Genomic DNA, 16,673 nt, shown 5'->3' on the forward strand with positions numbered 1-16,673 from the left:
CTAATAAAGGTTACACAAAGAAAGGCACCATAAGGTATGGAATCTACATTCCATCCAATTAAGAGTGAGTTATGACGAAACGATAACCCTCTTCTACTCAAAAGGGCTAATTTCACTAAAGAAAGCATGTCGCTTACGTCCTATTGGGGCAAGATCGTCATAACTTAGTTCAAACGCTGTCCGCCTTGGTCGGCCTACACGGCTAGCCGAATGCACAAACGATCACGAAACGCTCACGAAAATATATCTTTCGTAGCTACCTATCTCTATCGCTCTTGCGTATTGGTGCGACAGAGCCTGACTACCTTTCTGCGGCGTTTCGGTGGCGTTTCGCGTCGCAGAAATGCTATTCGGCTACGCCCTCTGACCACGGGTATTACGAGTAAGTCCCTATGAGTCGCATTTAGTCGCTTCAGATATATCGGAGCGGAGTACCTGCTCAGAAATATCTGAACACGCATATATTGTTCGGCGTGAGATATTTCTGCTTGCCCCGGCCGTTTAGAATATCTGGCAGGTAAGTAAGCATGGTCGGGCGATAAATTATAAAACATCAGGCCGTCCCTATCCGTACTATTAGTAAGTTCGATAGGGACGGCCTGATGTTATATCATTTATCGCGCGACCATGCTGGCCTGCCTGATGGTGAATAAATACACTGTTTTGAGAGATTATACAGCCCACGGCAAAGATCGGATCTAGGGTAGACGGGCAAGTTTACTACGGCGTGGGGAATTTTAATTGGAGCAGTATAAATGATGTAATTTGTGGAATATGTAAGGAATTCTGTTATGAAATGAGATACTGAGGTGTTTAGGAGGTCTTTAAGAATGATTTAACGTTGTGTTGTGATTACAAAGACAGTAGAAAGCAATATTTTTTACATGTAGGTATGTGAGTATCATCAGTATCACAGCAACTTATTTTGTATTAACTGGAAGAGTATTTAAGTATTTATTTTTAACCGCATAAACTACGGGATGTTATGTGTTTGAAGTGTCTGGCTGTTTATTTGTCTGTCTGTCTGTATGTCGGTCTGTCTCTCTATCTGTGTGTGTGTGTCTATCTGTGGCATCATAACTCCCGAACGGATGAACCGATTTATATTTAGTTTTTTTTTGTTTGAAAACTGAGTTAGCCGAGAGTGTTCTTAGCTATGTTTCATGAAAATCGGTCCACTATGTCGCGGTCGGGGGTTTTTCAAAATTTTAATTTTGTGGTTATAGTAAATTAGAATAAAACGTACCTATTTTGTATGAGATGCACTTTACTTTTATCATCGTAGGTTAAGTTCAATAATTTTAATAGAATTTCAAATCGCGTTTACAAACGTAGGTTTTCATTTATTTAATTTATTTGCGCTGATTGAATCTATCCAGTTTATACATTCTTCCTAAGTTATACACGCAAACAAAATTGTAATTCAAATTAAATTAGTTGTCAATTAAACTTTGTTCTTCATTAATAATCGCAACAGTTACAATTGCATGTAATTAATTACATTACGTATTAATTTATTGCTCATGTACCTACCTACAAATTATGCAGATACATGGTTATACATATATGTTTATTATAAGTTCACGTTGAATTTGAGAGACGCAACTTTACATATTTTGTACACCTTTGGGTATAATAGTCGTATGATGAACTCACAGTTAATAAATGTCCAGGGGGGTTACCATGACGTACTAAAGACGTTCAGTTTAGGTTGAGAGAAAGGGACACTGAGCTATAGCAGTTACGTAGCTCCGTCGCTCTCTCTCAACCTAAACTGAACGGCTTTAGCACGTCATGGTAACCCCCCTGTATGTCAATGGATGTTGCCAGGCAGAGTGACGGCAGGTGGACCAAAATGTTGACCGAATGGTGGCCGCTATCGGATGTAAGAAGCGCCTGGCATCCGTTGGCTCGTTAGATGGACGACATTCGAAAAACTGTGGGGCACTTCTGGATGGGATTAGCCCAGGACCGGGATAAGTGGCGTACACGAAGGGAGGCCTATGACCAGCAGTGGGCGATTAATGGCTGAAATGATGATGATGTGGATAGATGATTGTAGTTGTACGCAACTAAGCATTGAAGGAAGGCATGGAAAAATGCGAGCACATCGGTTGGTCAGAGTGATTGTATCGGTGTTTTAAATATTTGCAGGTTCGAGTGCTGTCGAAGGTGTGAGTTTTTCGATTCTTCTCTTTAATTAATTTATAAAAAAATCATTCTGAGTTATAAAGCGTTTTTGAATACGCCATTAGACTATCACTGCAACTGTTATAGTAAAACTCCAAGTCACAGGTGTTCAAAGTTATTTAGTTCACCGGCGCAAGTCCATCTGCATAACGATAATATTATGGTACGCGGCTTACACGACGCGAGACGGACACGACACGACATGGTTTATTTTTCTTTCCTAGCATGTTTTCCGCTGTTTGCGGTTTATAGCCGCATTAAATTACAATCTTACTGCTTTTTCTGATCAAGGAGTAATAAAAGTTGTTCTGCGTAAAATGGTAGTCGTGTTAAAATACGGTATTACATGTTTTTTTTCCTGAACTAGGTCTGTGTAAAATTTTCTACATAAACATGATAGTTTAATAAGTACACATTAATGATGACGCGTGTTTTAGTTCTTTATAATAGTACATTGTGTAACAAGGGAGGTAAGGGGGACATTAAAGACGCGTGTTATTATTCTCGACTGCCGCAGGAAGAAGTGAATAATAGACACGTCTTTAATGTCCTTACCTCCTGAGTTACACAAAATGTTTTTCATCACATTTGAGAGAAAAATAATTCAACCGGCGGCGTTGTGACCAGTAGTGTATCTTGATCTACATCAGATTATTCATATTAAATCCATTGTTTTTGATAAGAAACACTTTTTGAACGAAAACAAACACGAAAATACTGCACATAAATTAAATGCAACGTTCAAAAAAGCATATAAATCATATAATTCTCCTCTCTTGTACTCTCCGTTGCTAGGCAACGGTGGGTGCCTCGCATACGCACGCGGTCAAGCGCGAGTAGAGAGCATATTGTCAGATTGTAAATTATAACAATTTATCTGAATTAAATTTACGAAATAAATGCAAAACACACTGAAATAATTGTAAAACATAAATAAAATGCATTTTTCATACCGTATAATATATTTTATAGCTTAATAGTCAAATTTTGTTTGCGCAATAAAAATCCTTGGCAGATTGAAACATCCTTTGCCTGAAGTATTGTACGGATTGTATTAATTGTTAAAACTAAATCCATTATTACGAGTATCCACGTAGACGCAATGTTACCTTTAAACAGCAAATGTGATGAAAAATACTATTCATTGTTGTCTTTGACAAATCTACTCATCATCGTGTGGATGTCACTAGTAGTGGAGATATTATTGAACAAATTTCACGAAATCGAATGGCCGAGATTCAAACATCGGCCCCCAAAAGTTAGAAAAGAGGTTTAAAAACAAAGTTACCCCAGCGATTACTTGTAATGAATCTATTGCATATTACGAGTAAGTATATATTATAATTATAGCTATCCATTAATGTTTACTCTAAATACTGTAATTAACGTAGATTATGTTACTTGTTGCAACACTCATTCCAAGTGATGCATTTACGTTATTAAATCTAGAATGTAAGCGGCATTTCAATGTAAACTATTTGTATTTATATAAACATAACTTGCATACTTCAAGCTTCAACATCTTGACAGTGGTGCAATGTATGCCAATTAAATCCTTACATAACATCTTAGGCTATCAGGAACTATAATATGCGGTTATTGACATATTCAAAGTGTTGTAAATGTAAAGAAACTGAAATATTGTAACGCATTTGACCGATTTGTAAGACTTAAGTGATCACGCTTCGCGGGCTAAGTTTTTGTCTAGTTTGTTTGGTAAAATGGCTAACACTATTTTACCAAACAAAAGATACTTTAAGCCTTGTTTTGACTTACATATATTATACTTACATAGAGTTTTACATACATTACATTTCTCAATAATTAGTAGGTTAGACCAGACTCAACGTATCACTTTGAAATCAATGTAATCTTTTAAACATTATTCGTTCCTTAAACTTACCATTTATATTATATTCTGATAAACCCTAGTATGCTATGATGACCGATGAACCTATTATCCTACTAGTTTTGCTATGTACCCAGTCGCGGTCCTGGGTTCGAATCCCGGTAAGGTCATTAATTTGTGTGATGAGCACAGTTATTTGCTCCTGAGTCATGGATGTTTTCTATGTATATACATACTTATAAGTATGTGTTTATCTATTTAAGTATAAATATCGTCGCTTAGCACCCATAGGACAAGCTTTGCTTAGTTTGGGGCTAAGTTGATCTGTGTAAGGTGTCCCCAATATTTATTTATTTATTTATTTTATGTAATGGACTCTAGAAAACTAGTACCCGTCTCGTCGACTTCTAAATGTCTCAATAATTTGTTGTAGTGCCCTTATACCTGTCCGGAGTGAACTTTCACGGCTTTTTAAAAAACCTGTTCCCACTTAGCGGGTTTTCTTGGTAAAAATCTGGTAATGATCCGATGACGGCGGTTTTGAGGTAAAAGGGCGATTGCAAAAGCGGTTGCATGCTTAATGGTTATAACGTTGTACAACATAATTATAAACCAACTATTTAACACGAAGACATTATCCTCGTAAGGAATGTAGTACTTACTTATTAGGTTTAATCTGAAAGTTTAAAACAGTCAAATATACTAGAGATGTAGCGCGAAAAGATTTGCCTTCGTATTGTTACGGAAACTTACGAACGTGTCATGCTATTTCAGTAAGTCTCAGTACAAGATGTACTGACATTGACTGAACTAGCATGACAAATACAAACGTTTCCGGAAAAATGTGAAGGAAACCCTTAGAACTCCTATAGATACGATACCTCATTGGATTCGTGATGAATTATGTCTGGAAAAGTATACCTATTTGAAGCGCGACAGATCAGAATATTTGATAAAATACCTAATTAGATTTTTGGTTCACGGTTGGTTTCACTTGACCGGTCATTAGATTCAATTCACCGGGATATAGAGTATACACCGTGATTACCTTTACCTATTCATGACCGTGATGTTGGTGACAGACATCTGCATAAAAATATCGGGAATTCGATAAAGTTAATATCCAGATTTCCGGTAAATATAAATGAAGTGAAAACTAATTAGTTCGTCCCCAATTTGTTGCCCCTTATTTTGTTTAGGAAATGAGGCAGTATAGAACTGTTAGGTACTCAGCTAAACCCCTAGTTCACTGCACAGCATACATCAACAAATTATATCAGAATATCAAAAGTACCGCCAGCAAACTAATTATAAACGTATGACAACATAATAGACGATAATTGGTCGAACGTGCAGGCAATTAAAACATTTCAAGATTTCTTGACATTGACATGTGCTTGAATGTAGCATGTTTGGATTCAGTCAAGATCATGCCTGAAGCCAAACACATGTAGTTTTTGTTATTGGTAGCCTGTAGCATTATTATTTATAATTCGTGGGGTAACATTTATCATCAACATTTTTGAAGAATAGGGAGATGAGTTTTGAACGCGAATTCAAACAATTTATGATGTGGTTGACATGTCAGGAATAGATTATGAAAGCCGAACCGAATTCATTTTAGTTCAAAATTCAACGATCAATTTTACCATTTTTACCCCACGAAGCAAAGTAACTCTCCAGTTGACGGTACTAATATTAAATTTTTAGGGTTTCGTACCAAAAAGGTACAAAAGGAACCATTATGGCGCCGCTCTGTTCGTCTGTCTGTCTGTCACATTATTAAATATCTCGAGAACTACTTATGATATCGCTTTGAAATTTGGAATATTTATGAACATCATTAACCTCTAAAAATTGAAAGTATTATTATTTTAAATTAATTAATTAATATTAATTACAGAAAATGGCCAAAATGAAAGGGGGCAAACTGTATATTTCAATCAACTAGGTCAAGTGGGGCATCGTTAGAAAGAGCTCAAACTGTACATTTCAAAACTATTTTTACCTAGGTATTATTACTTAATACATATAATGCCGGCCTAAAAAGACTTAATATCTTTTCTAGTTAATTACTTACCTATATTCATTTTTAGGGTTCCGTAGTCAACTAGGAACCCTTATAGTTTCGCCATGTCTGTCTGTCCGTCCGTCCGTCCGTCCGTCCGCGGATAATCTCAGTAACCGTAAGCACTAGAAAGCTGAAATTTGGTACCAATATGTATATCAATCACGCTAACAAAGTGCAAAAATAAAAAATGGAAAAAAATGTTTTATTAGGGTACCCCCCTACATGTAAAGTGGGGGCTGATATTTTTTTTCATTCCAACCCCAACGTGTGATATATTGTTGGATAGGTATTTAAAAATGAATAAGGGTTTACTAAGATCATTTTTTGATAATATTAATATTTTCGGAAATAATCGCTCCTAAAGGAAAAAAAAGTGCGTCCCCCCCCCTCTAACTTTTGAACCATATGTTTAAAAAATATGAAAAAAATCACAAAAGTATAACTTTATAAAGACTTTCTAGGAAAATTGTTTTGAACTTGATAGGTTCAGTAGTTTTTGAGAAAAATACGGAAAACTACGGAACCCTACACTGAGCGTGGCCCGACACGCTCTTGGCCGGTTTTTTTCTATTTGATTTGTATTATTAAGTTCATGAACATAACAATGTTTCTCAAAGCTATTGTCAATATGCGAATGCTTCAAAAGAAGCAAACTCATTACTAGAGATCTTACACGATTTATTTTTCTGATGCTACCAGTTATGTTCTTATCAAAACGAAACATCTTATTATTAAGTCTTCACGGAGATACGTCTTTTTGTTTCTGCAATATGACTTGGCCATTTGTTTCGATGAATAATCGGAGCTGTCCATTTTTTGTCGCATCTTATTTGCTATGATTCGGTACCCGTTATACATACAGTAATATTGGGTACCGTTCGAGACATGTAATGTTTACAGCGTATATTTGAAGAGTTCAATAAGGCGAGGTAAATAAAGCGTGTTTACTAGTAATATTTCCTGATTCGATCGACAAATTGCTTTTAGATCCTGTAGTTTTAGGTCGATATTTTTTTATACATACATATAATCACGCTTGTATCCCATAAAGGGGTAGGCAGAGCACATGAACTACTAAGTTTCAGTGCCACTCTTGGCAAAAAGGGGTTGAAATAAATCCAAATGCTGACATTGCAGTGACAGGGTGCCAGCCTCTCGCCTACGCCACAATTTAACCCATATCCCTCAGTCGATTTCTACGACACCCACGGGAAGAAAGGGGGTGGTGAAATTCTTAACCCGTGACCACACGGGTGACGATTTTTTGATATTTATAATAAAATGGATTTGTCTCCATGATTAGTGATTTTTGTCAAGAACTTCCTTTTGCTATTCACTTTTCCTCAAACTTTTGAAATCGTGAAGTGGAAGATACTTAACTAAAACAGACTGTCTGTTTAAACATAACGTTTTTTTTCTACTTGCATGAATGATGATATTTTCGTCCATTGATGACGAAGATGATGACTTTTAGAAAAAGTATTGTATACAATAGTGATATAATTAAGCATTTCACTCTCGTACCGTTCTATTAGGCCTAAACATGGTAGGTACTCGACTGAAAAGCTATGTATTATATCACGATTGTATAAAATACTATTGCATTTGGCCATCACAATACCTAATATTCGCTATGTGTCGAATGTACTATCCGCCGTCTTACGATCGACTGCCAACATAATATGTGTTGTGAATGTTGTGATGCATTGTTAGTTCAAAATAACGTACTCTAGTATAAAACAGGTAGATACATAATGACGGTGCGACCCATTGTATTGTAATTGAATCAATGGTAGGTACTATTACAGTAGAGATCTACCCGTAAAATATGCTTTAATTGAAAATATATCGGATTATCGCATGCGATACTTCAATTTACGGTATGCGCAAGAAAGCGTGGGAGGATCTATTGTCTCTCTCGATCTCATGTGGGATGGTTATTACGGTAATTTAACCCTTGACGGTATTCCGATTAAGGATTCACTTGTTGGTAGTAAAAAATAGGGCGAACGAAAGTAAGAAAACATAATTATACTTTTAAATAGATTCCTGCATAATTCTTGAACAAAAAATCTTGATACCTTTGTGTGAAGAGAAGCATATTAGATGGATATCATTGGTTCGAGTAATTGTAAGGCATGTATTTTTTGACCGCAGAATATTAATTCCTGTGTCACAGGTGTTTTCTATGCGTTTAAATTATACTAGTAGAAGTTACATCACAATTAAGCCTTCTTGGTTGTCAATGTGTGTAAGAATGTCTTATAAAATGTATAAACTAATCAGCTATCTTCCAAATTGTTCAGCACATAGCTAAACACGAGATCATCATCATCCTCCTTGCGTTATCCCGGCATTTGCCACGGCTCATGGGAGCCTGGGTCCGCTAAACACGAGATCACACCGTACTAATTCACCTTATTAACGAGGATACAGAGAACGAAGTCTATATATTATATAGTAATTAATAAGTTCGTGTACAGGAGGGCGATTGATTTTGAATCTCGCATGCGGCATTTTGTCACTAAAATACCGGTTGAAAACGGTGACTTGCCTAATATTTTCAGACTCAAAAATCGGCCCGCAGATGTAGTTGCGAAAAACTTTTCTTTCGTATTTTACCGGAAACGTTCGTATTTGTCATACTAGTTCAGTGTCAGTACGTATTGTGTACTAGTTTATTCAAATCCCTAAATATAAAAGGCAGCCGTCGTAGTGAGACTGACTGAAATAGCATGACACGTTCGTACGTTTCCGTGAGAATACGAAGGAATATCTTTTTGCACTACATCTGTACCTCCAGTATCTTAACCTAAACACTGTTACGTATAACTTCACCTAATGAGTAGCGTTCTCATTACGACAGGAATGTCCGGACAACCGGTATGCACCGCTATGTAACCCGCTCGCCTCACAAGGTCGGCGGGCCGGTTCCTAACGCTGTTGCCTATGCCGTCCTGACGTCCGTCTGTATTCTAAAGCCTCCGCCACACATAAAGCGTTTTGATAGAGTAGCGTTAGCGGAGCGTCAGCGGAGCGCAATGATAGCGGTGCGCCGGCGGAACGCTGGCGTTTCGCTCGCAATCCGCGCGCATTCCGCTCGCAATCCGCGCTCGTTAGGTCCCGCCGGCGTCCGCTGGGCGCAACGCCAGCGTTCGTCCGGCACACCGCTATCGTTGCGCTCCGCTAACGCTCCGCTACCGCTCCGCCTACGCTATCAAAACGCGCATGTGTGGCCGAGCTTTAAGACTTCGATTATTGTAGGCACAAAGAGCGTAAGGGACAATGTAACTACATACTCTTGCAATACGTCCATTGTCCCTTTGAGTTATCCCGGCTATTTTGCTACGGCTCATGGGAGCCTGGGGTCCGCTTTGACAACTGATCTAATCCCAAGATTTGGCATAGACACAATTTTTTTTACGAAAGCGACTGCCATATGATCTTCCAACCCAAAGGGTAATTAGGCCTACTGGGATTGGTCCGGTTTCCTCCCGATGTTTTACTTCAACGACTGGCAAACATTTTCGCACATAAGTTCCGTACAGTGGTACATTGTCCCTTATACTCTTTGAGTAATTGTACTACCATGTACGGGAGCTATCTCTTCCAGTTCACCCCGTGTCAGTAACACTGCTGTGCTCATATCATTTTTGGTACCCGTATGCCATGGCATAAGCCAATGTGAATACCAAAGTTGGTGACTATAATAGTCACCAACTTATTGTTTGCCAGGTGATTCGTCTGCCTCAAATATAATAAAAACCTAATGATAAAAGCTCTCATTCTACAATGATTTGTTTCGCAAGGATCTTCGGGTCGCCATAATTACAGCTAGGTACTTACTACAAGATTACAATAAAACCTTAACATAACGGCCTCGTCAGTTGCAAAACTATTTCACATAAACTTAAAACGTCGTTAACCTTGCAATTAAGAAATGAAATATTCATTCAAGCTATTAAAAACTCATCTTCAGGTGTAATAATTGCTGTACAAAAGGGCATAACCGCCATTTTGTAATCACTCACTTACGCCATTTTGTAGCAAGTGTCTGTTGATATTGGCATGAACTTGAACTTTACGATCTTAAGGATAAGAAACGGAATGCAATGATAAGTGTTCGCGGTTGCTTCTGAGGTTTTATATAGTCTGTGGTCATTTTGTCGGTAATTAAAATGATTTTACTTTACTGCAATTACTTTTAGATCGGCATGTGTAAAAGTGGATATTAATTTGAAAAACACGTGTCTAACTAATGTGTTTGAATGTTTAATTTAGCTAAATAATATTAGCATAACATCAGGTGCACGTTTTCCTTACTGAGGAACAGAGAAATATACATATAATTATTATTACTTCGTCGTATAGATAGATAAAGTCGAAGAAAAAAACTACAATTACTTAATTATTATTCAGTTTCAAACACAAGAAATATAAAAATAAATAAATACTTAAATTGTCTTCGGTTACCGCGATAGTTACTCATGAAATAAAACTATGGAAACGGATTAAATCGCGTATAATGAATTTAAGATACATCCCAATACAATCATACGCCGGGATGTATTTTAAATTCATTATACGCAATTTAATCCGTTTCCATAGTTTTATTTCATAAATTCATACTTACCTACATTTTATAAATTTGAACACCTCATCACTGGTATCTTCTGCTGACCATACTTAAATTTATTTCCTCTACAAGAACACTTATTTATTAACGAAATTTTTTTTTAAAGTAAACCTGTCACATAATCCAAAGACGTTTTGTACAAACGGAATTTAAATTCTAAACTTTGAATGAAAATTACATTTACAAGTTACTGGTGATGTTTATTACAATTATTTTTATATTTATAGCTCATAATTTATTTCAAAACGCAATAAAAGTATCGTGAATTGATTTTACTACTCAAGAACAAGTAAGCGTTCAAAGTCGCATGTCGTGTCGCGTACTGTGCAATTTATCTAACTGTTGTTTGTGGCATTGAAAAGACCTTTAGATTATACGAACCATTTTACTAGACTTGTAATTTAGGCTTTTCTTCCAAGGCTTTCCACCTTGCTAAGTGTGGGCACTTTCGTCGTAATAAATAGTCATATCAATGAACACATACCTAAATAATGATCGCTCGGCGTGTCGAATTTATTTATTTAACCAGCACGAGAAGCATGGTCGCGCGATAGACGATAAAATATCAGGCCGTCCCTATCGCACTATTAGTAAGTGCGATATCCCGACGGCCAGATGTTTTATCATTTATCGCGCGACCATGCTTCTTGGTAATCTTGGTAATTAAATTGCATTGCACAAAATAAAACCTTAAAGTAGGTACGAGTAAAAAATACGGACTTAATGCCATAAACCTTTTTCAATTTCACCGCCCTATCGTCTCTCGCAATGATGGGTGAAAAGTGGGGGGAGTAGGTATGTTTGACTGTTTATACGCTGAAGATAGAATACATTACAAACGTAGTTATTTTAAGAGTTTTGAATGATTCACGGTTATTTTCATTAGACTTATATTGACCGGGATATAGACCGTGATTACCTTTTTGATTTTTGTCGAGCTCCCGATATTTCGACGCAGTTGCATGCATCATGATCACGGAAATCAAAAAGGTAATCACGGTCTATATCCCGGTCAATATAAGTCGTAGTTATTTTGTTACTAAATTTTATTCAAATCTTATTAATTATTTTAGTTACCTATTTATTCTGTTAGTTTTAAGATTGAGTTTAATTTAGATTAGTTTTTAATTAAACTCAAATCTCTTACTGCAAAAGTTACCCGAGATCGCGCAATATTTGGCATTTGAATACATTCTAACGGTCTTGCGTTGACATTTTTTGCGAAAGCGTAATTTTTCGACATATTTTTTGCTCTGAACAAACAGCATAAATCACACGTCACGTGAACGAGACGACACCGTCACGACATCGCCACGTTTAAAACACTCAATAACTGTCCAGTTTAATCGTGCATTCAGTAATTGCATGCTAATGTAATGACTACTCTGCCTACACAAGGTAGTTAATTAAGACAGATGCAAGAATTTTACGATCTGTATACATTTAGATACATTTCTTTACACCCACATTAAGGTAGATGAATGGATTTGCCTGAGATAATAATTATATTACACAAAAAGATCGCAAAAATATCTGGCACGGTATTTATAGACTATAAGAACATGTCACATATTTTTGCGGTGACTTTACATAATATAAATTTACATTGTTACTCGAATTTGCATCAGCATATTAAGTAATGCTGCATTAGCTGGCGCTTAAAAAAATATAAGAAGCAAAACAAAACACAGATATTGATAATATTATCTGTGGTGAAATGAGAACCTAACGAAATCTGAAAGAAGTATACTACAAAAAGCAGAATACGTATGTATGACATAAAGCCTGTTTACGGGAAGGTTCTTTAGATCAAATACAATTAATTTCTCTATGAAACTAGCGTCTTAACTCTTACGGTTATTGAGTTATTAAGAAAATAAAAATAATTACTGAACACGTGTGTGACAGCCTTTACCACTTCTTAATGTTAGGTTAGGTTAGGTTAGGTTAGGTTAGGTTAGGTTAGCGGAGTTCTTGTATTAACTTGAATATCATTCTTAAGGGTCTCTCACACTAATTAATTCATTTATTATGTATGAAAAAAATGAATATTTTTTTTTGAGAATTTAACTAAAAGTGATATACAGGGTGGTTCCTGATAACAAACCTAATGACGTGTCGAATTTAACGGAAAACAAAAAAAACACGGTGTATTAACATGGGGTATACTACGGCCGGTAACTTTTGACATGTTAACCTCTTAACAAGCCTTTACCTAAGTAAAGTTTCGAAGTAAAAAAATGTGTTCCAACCAAATGTGTTCCCTCTACACCTTTTTACTTAGACCATTCATTTCTTGAGCTATGGTTAAATGCCCACACACCTCTTGCTAACATAATAGACAGAGCGTCACCTGTTTGTAACACTCCGTTATATCACTCCCGATTGACCAACGCATTACCTCTAAAAGCGCTTTTAACTCTACACTTGTAAGTACATTAGTGACCGCTAGACAATGACATAATAGGAAAAGCAGGAGATAACTCTCAGAGTCAGACAACTGTGCTTAAGCAGCAAGCTCAACGATTTTGATAACAATACAACAGAGCGTCACCTGTTTGTGACACTCCGTTATATCACTCCCGATTGACCAACGCATTACCTCTAAAAGCACTTTTAACTCTACACTTGTAAGTACATTAGTGACCGCTAGACAATGACATAATAGGAAAAGCAGGAGATAACTCTCAGAGTCAGACAACTGTGCTTAAGCAGCAAGCTCAACGATTTTGATAACAATACAACAGCGCGTCACCTGTTTGTGACACTCCGTTATATCACTCCCGATTGACCAACGCATTACCTCTAAAAGCACTTTTAACTCTACACTTGTAAGTACATTAGTGACCGCTAGACAATGACATAATAGGAAAAGCAGGAGATAACTCTCAGAGTCAGACAACTGTGCTTAAGCAGCAAGCTCAATGATTTTGATAACAATACAAGGGTTAACTCATAATTGGGCAAAAGGTCGAGTACTGTCTAGGTACTGGGTACTGTCTTTGTCAGGTTTGAAAATTGTCAAAGTTTTGACATCCTAAGTAAACGTCAATGGTTTAAAACATTGCGCCGTCGCTGACGCTTCCTCGGCGAGAGCGTCAAAATGGCTGCATTCGCTGGTTCGCTGCCATCTTGGCATGATTCTATCAAAAAGGTTATAGGTAATAAGGTAATTATTTAATTTGAAATAACAACTAATACTTATCAATGAAATAAAACTCGGTAAACGAAGACAATATTAAATACTTATTAACATTTCAATACGGAAATAATAAAAAAACAACATTTCAATGAAATGGGTAGGAATTTGAGTCATCATCAAATATTTATATCGTGACAATCCAAGCGCCAAATATGTATATCGCGTATTACCTTTGAATGATGTTTTCCGGTATATTTCGCGTTTTGGCTGCCGATGCTGACTGTACTGGCCCCGTAGCCGCCTGGCATTTCTGCGACGCGAAACGAAAACGAAACGCCGCGAAAGGTAGTCTGGCTCTGTCGCGCCAATACGCAAGAGCGATAGAGATAGATATTTACGAGCGTTTCGTTTCGTGAGCGTTTGTGAATTCGGCAACGCACGTACATTAGTGACCACACGCTGACGTAAAGTAACGGTGAGGTCTTGATCGGGACCGGTCAGAGTGGCTAGCCGAATGGCACAATCGCTCACGAAACGCTCACGAAACGAAGCGCTAGTAGATATCTATCTCTATCGCGCTTGCGTATTGGCGCGACAGAGCCAGCGGCGTATCGCTTTCGTTTGGCGTCGGAGAAATGCCATTCGGCTACGGGGCCAGGTGTGAGACCTAATTTCACAGTATAAGGGCTCAGGTTACTTTATGTAAAGTAAGGTATCCACACCAAGAATTGCCCGCCGTTAGTTTTTAAGTAAGGTGCAGCGGGACAAATCTCGACTGCAGGGCAATTGTAACTGATCCATTTTTTCCATTATTAAACTATGATGTTAATATTCTACATGTGTCCACTGAACACGCCCACCATTATAACCGGTGGACACTCTATTTAATAATGCAAACATTGTAAAACATGGAGAAAATGGACCAGTTACATTTGCCCTCTAGTCAAGATTTGCCCCGCTATACCCACCTTAGACACAATAAAAAGTAAATGTTGCGACTGATTTTTCTAAACGATTTTGCACACTGGAACAAGTCCCGAAAGAGAGATGTATCTTATACTTTTAAACGAGCAATTCTTGTATATTTATTTATTTATTTATATATATATTTATTTACACTGACGATCTCGGAAACCGCTCTAACGATTTCGCAGAAATTTGTTATGTGGGGGTTTTTTGGGGTGAAAAATCGGTCTAACTTATCCTTAGGTCCCGGAAAACGCGAATTTTCGAGTTTTCATGCGTTTTTCTTCGCGCGCCATCTCGTGTGTTGTACTGTTAAGACAGAATTCTTTCGGTCGATGTAAGTACTATTTATTGCAAACACTAGATGGCGACACAGGTCAAGGCTAAAACGAATAGAAAATACACTATTTGAGTTTTTGTGGCGAAATGCGCGCCATCTCGTGTGGAGTAGTTGTGTTGTTAAGGCTGAGAATTCTTTCGCTCGATGTAGGTACTATTCATTTTTGAACTAGATGGCGACACATGTCAAGGATACGAAACAGAACCGAGCGAAGCTCGGTTGCCCAGATATTCTATTCTAATATAATTTGATATGACGATGACGCTGATAAATGATATTTTGCATTCCGTCAACAACGCTAGGTTTATATCCAGGGATCACTTACCTCTGCCAGAGAATGTACTCGTACCATAAAATATAATGATATAACGAGTAATATAACGAGTTCAAACCTAATCTAAGTTGACAATAATTAAATCATACAAAAGAAAGGAAGCGTATACAATAGTACGTATGAATGAAAGTAACGAAATGATCCGTGACCCAGGAAGGTCAGAAAATTGCAATAACAACTTTCACAGAGTGCAGTTTGAGTCTTATAAGTCGTCGATAAAGTTCATTGTTTATTGTAAACAATCTTTGATGCATAGGACCTTTTATTTTAATTTGCGTGGTTATGCAAGAAGGTGCTTCTTGAATGTTCTTGTCTGCCGTCCGATCACTAAAACCCCTCTAAGCTGCATATTACCAGTTTTCGTTTGGATAAATATTCTTAAATAGGAAAGAATTCCCCATCGACTGGTCTTGGAATCATATTTTTATCATTTTTAGTTACCGAGATACAGAGTCGACATACCTCGCTAAGTGCACTATTTTTAACCCTTTTCAATAGTATAAAAGCGCAAACCCACATTTGTCTTCTATAACTTATATTAAAGCGCTTAGCAGTTGTTTATCTTCATAGTTTTATCACACGATACATAACTATAACAACGTTACTTGACATAAGCTTCATAAATTCCCATTAAAGCCGTTTAATTGCGTTATTACATTTTATAACATTCACTTTTCTAAATAAAATACTACGCTTAAACACGGCTAAAGTCCTTTAACCGTGTATTTAAAGACTTTCATTGTAATTTCGGTTACAAATACATCACTAAAACTTAGTTACTGCGCTTTACGGTGAATTTATTACTAAAAAATATTCATAATGCCACACTGAAACAGGACAAACCAGCAAAGCTACGCTAAAACCCCGCTAGTTGTAAAAGTATACCTTCCAAAGTTATTGCGCCAGTCCGACAGTCGGCCGAGCAGCTCGCGCGCAGAAGGTTGTGCGAAGGCTGTAGTGACCGGTGAATGAACATTTTCTCCTTAAAATGTTAAGAAACCGAAGACCAGGTAAGTGTTAAATATCTTTTTTTTAAGGTTTTTTCAAGCACAACTTGCGTTTTGCTAACGTATTATCACACGTTTGCCGCGACAAGTAAATACCTAACTCATAAGTTATTCGATCAAGAGCCCAGTTAAAACTAT

General features: G+C 37.1%; 1 protein-coding gene across 1 annotated transcript in view; it reads left to right on the forward strand.

The window, feature by feature from the left end:
• Nucleotides 1-16,673, forward strand: part of LOC125235730 (glutaredoxin domain-containing cysteine-rich protein CG31559-like) — a 93,386-nt gene that overhangs the window by 21,845 nt on the left and 54,868 nt on the right. The gene's annotated exons all lie outside the window — the stretch shown is intronic.

This window comes from Leguminivora glycinivorella, chromosome 18 (genome assembly GCF_023078275.1).
Source record: "Leguminivora glycinivorella isolate SPB_JAAS2020 chromosome 18, LegGlyc_1.1, whole genome shotgun sequence".
In the NCBI taxonomy this organism is placed as follows: Eukaryota; Metazoa; Arthropoda; class Insecta; order Lepidoptera; family Tortricidae; genus Leguminivora; species Leguminivora glycinivorella.